The sequence below is a fragment of the Magnolia sinica genome, chromosome 15 (assembly GCF_029962835.1).
Source record: "Magnolia sinica isolate HGM2019 chromosome 15, MsV1, whole genome shotgun sequence".
In the NCBI taxonomy this organism is placed as follows: Eukaryota; Viridiplantae; Streptophyta; class Magnoliopsida; order Magnoliales; family Magnoliaceae; genus Magnolia; species Magnolia sinica.
The window spans coordinates 5,157,137-5,161,143 of NC_080587.1; the positions used below are offsets into that span (position 1 = coordinate 5,157,137).

Below are 4,007 nucleotides of genomic sequence, written 5' to 3' on the forward strand. Positions count from 1 at the left end.
GGATGGCATTGCAGCTGTGTACTTTATACATTGCATGGGGTAGGAAGTCCAGAACAGGCCTATGCATTGATTTATTGGTTTTTTTAAAATTATTATCATTTAAAAAGGAAGGAGATTTTTTGAATTTTTGAGAAAGATAATAAGTAGGGTCGGGCTGACGGGCTTTTGCACACAGCTGTCCAGGCCCTGCTTGCTTTAAAATGAAACGAGCTTGCGTTATAAGCCTGAACCCAGCCCTCGGGCTTGACATTCCAGCCCAAGCCCAAGGGTGGCTACGCTAACGAGCCCATCGAGCCAACCCGGCCCATTGATAGCCTTAAGTGGGGCCTACACCAGCCTTCAACCAACATTCATCATTATTTTCTACACCAGGCTTCCTCATCAGGTCCATCTGGTAGTGTAGTGGACGATAGGCATACATTTAGAAATTACAAGTATGGAATACAATCAATTTAATCTGAACTGTCCAATTTGTGGGTCCCAAATTAAACATATCATAAATTAAAAATTATGCTCATTTAACTATCTGACTATGGGATTTTTGGACATTTGTCTGCGTTAAAGATGAAAAACATCCAATGGTCCGATTTCTATCAGAGTTTATGATTGTTTTAAAAAATCATATTTTGGGACCATGACTTAGAGACCATGATTTCCATAAATCTGTTTATATGAAGTTGTGAAATTTTCTATGAATTTGGACTTTCTAGTTAGTGCTAGAACAAATAAAAATTCACATCTTAATAGATTTCACCATTGCTCCAGCTATCTACAAGTGGCCATATCCTGTGGGAAATTGACTGATCGAAAGGCATGGATTGTTCCGTTCAGAAGATTTTTTGTCGGTCATGTATCTATTGCATAGTGACATAGGGATGGACGTGATGAGGTCAATCATCATCTTCCTCAAGGGGATAATTACTTTGAATCCACGGAACTTCTCTTGACTCCTCATAGAGAATCCTCGAATCCATGAAGAAAAATAGAAACTAGAAATAAATCCTAATAGAAACTAGAAATAAATCCTAATAAATTCAAAAATAAATTAATCGATGACAAAAACAAATTTACAATTCTTTAAATAGTAATGCTAAATCTAGGAAGAAGTTTCGGAATCAAACTCCAACTCAAACTCTCTTTTAAAAAAACATGACTTACTATAAATAGTAAACTTATTATTTATAGACGGTTATGATTTCTACCAGACTTTATGGTTTTCGGCCAAAAGTAGTGTCCTATTTGGCCTAACCATGTTATTCTCCTATATTTTCTAAGCCCATTTTATGTTGGGCACAACTCCTAAAGCTCAAAGGATGATGGTAATAATCGAAACTTACTGTAAATAGTAAAAATGAAATTAAAATGAATTTTCAACTGTTGATCTGATGGAATCTCACAAATTCGGCGTGGCTAAAGTAGCTTCTCCTACTCTGAATATCATATATGGTAGGTTGAATAACTCATTCTGGTTTGCGAGATATGCCTGTTTTAGGGTTCTGACAGTTTTGATCACTTCCACCTCCGATCGGGCCTTGTTTGGTCCATCTTGGACATAAAAGTGTTTGCGAACCGCTCCACATTAGAGAGCCCACCACAGCAGTTTTGATGAATGAAATGCCAAGCCCACCTATGCAGATTGCTGGATTGAACAGAAACACTATTAGTTAAGGCTGAGAATTTTATAATATCTCATTTCCAAACTTCATTACAGCCAAGGAAATAAAGTATGCTCTACTGAAAAAGATGATGGGCCCCAACTTTAGTGAGCCAGAGTAATGGATAGAAGTCCCTGTCAATTTGGCCAAAAATAATAAGTGCCCAATTTGGCCCAACCACGTTATTCTCCTAACTTTTCTAAGCTCTTTTCATGTTGGGTACGACTTCTACAACTCAAATGATCAAAAGTTATATTCGAACTAAAACTTATTATTGATGGTAAAAACAAAAATAAATGAGACTTTCGACCGTCGATGTGATGGAATCTCGCAAATCCATCATGGGCAACCCAGCAGAGAGGGGTTGGTTGGCTTAAGTAGGTTCTCCCACCACAAAATCATGTATAATATGTTGAAAAACTCATCCCAATTTATGAGATACAACAAATTTAAGGTCCTGATAGTCGGATCATTTCTGCCTCTAAACAGGCCTTCTTTGGTCCATCTTTGACATGAAAGTATTTGTGACCTGCTCTATATCAGTAGGCCATCCTCCAGCATGGACGTGAGATGCGGTATATCAAAGTTTCCATGGAGGAGAATTTTTACAGCCCGTTGACCAATGATCCAAGATGATGACATTTCTTGATCTTGAGATATTTAAGCATGGTGAGTAGCCCCAGTGAGATCTTATTTGTGGAATTGCTGAAGGACCTTGTCTGTGCATTGGATACAAAGATTAAAGGAGATAAATAGCTTACCTATCTGTGATGCCATTACTATAGAAATCAGAATGTCGGGATCTTCTTTTCCTTACACCCTTTAGAGAAGACGGGATGGGATTGAGACTTCTTTTCGATGGTGTTGGATTGGGGACCCAGCCTATTCTTATAGCTATAAGGGGCAGATGAGTTTGAAACCCATCAAAATTCCTCTCCTTGAAAGGCTCCACATGAGACTAGGAATCCCAGTTCCCTTACAATACTATGTGCGTATCACAGTAATAGCACACCACCCCTTACACGAATTCTGGATGTATCACAACTTAGTGGGGCTTGCTGGTGCACCCGATCACATTATCCAACCTATAGCAAATCCAGACTGTTGATCAATAAGGCCCACTATATAGAATTCTTACAGCCCCTCCTCTGGTAAGGTAAGCAGACAATTACAATCACTGATTTCCAAATGCTGAAGTGAGGTGAGGTTATTCATGCCTTTGGGCAAAAACTTAAGATCACCTCATCCCTTAAATCTTTAAAACATGAAGAGACAGGAGGTTAGGAATTCCACACAACTTGGGGCATTCACTAATGCTAAGATCATGAAGGCGAGGGATTTCATTTCATTTACTCCACGCCATGTCCCCATTCATGCATGCTATGGAATGTCAAATCTTTAGTAGGGCTTAAAGTCGGGCAGGTTCAACTCAATTGACCCATGACTGGCTCGACATTGGGTTGGGCTCGAGCAGGATGTATCGGGTTCGGTTTTGGGCTTAGGCTATACAAACACCAGCCCGGTAAAACTTGGGTCGGGCTTGGTTTGAGGTCCCTGTTTCCTGACGCAATCCAAACCTGCTCGATGTATAAGTTATAAATTATAATTGAATGCAGTTGGTTTGTGTTGAAGGCACGAGAAATTCCAGTACCATCGGGCCTCATTAGTCCATGTTATTTTCGATGACTCAAGCTAACAAGATACACTGGATTTCTCTCTCCCAGATAGATTGCATGCCACACAACACAACTTTTAAAAGAGTAGTCTTATATTTTAGCTTATTTGTGAAGTTAAATGAAGTTATTTATGATGAATAACTACATATATAATTAATAAAATCATAGGTACAAAAAATAAGACATGTATTGAAATATAATAGACTAATGTAAGCATGCATCCACCCCACCAACCCTACTTAGATTGTGGAAAAAACCCAGAAAAAAGTTTTTACACAAAATTCCATTGCCGGGACTTGAACCCGGGTCTCTCGGGTGAGAGCCGAGTATCCTAACCAACTAGACTACAATGGATTTTGTGAACTAAGCAAAAACTTTTAATAATTTCAATCTAAACCAATGATGTTTGGGTTTAAATTTCTGTCTGGCTGGCCCTTGGGTGCGTTCACTGGCCCATGCCATGGTTAAAAGAGTAGGTGACTCTGATGACTCGCCCAAGCTGGGTTTTAATTGGCCTACTAACCTGAGTGGGGTGACCAGGTCGTGACTCGTTGTCCTATCAACTCAGACACAACTCAGAAAAATCGCATCGGACACTTCCAAGTCTTAAGACCATGTCCTACACTCAGCCCAAAACAAACGGAAACAGATTGGCTACTGCCCCTGCCACCAGCCA

At 39.5% G+C, this 4,007-nt stretch overlaps 1 non-coding gene across 1 annotated transcript; it reads right to left on the minus strand.

The window, feature by feature from the left end:
• Positions 1–3,612: 3,612 nt before the first annotated feature.
• Positions 3,613–3,685, minus strand: TRNAE-CUC (transfer RNA glutamic acid (anticodon CUC)). The gene has a single exon. It is a non-coding gene; the product is annotated as a tRNA-Glu (tRNA).
• Positions 3,686–4,007: the final 322 nt, after the last annotated feature.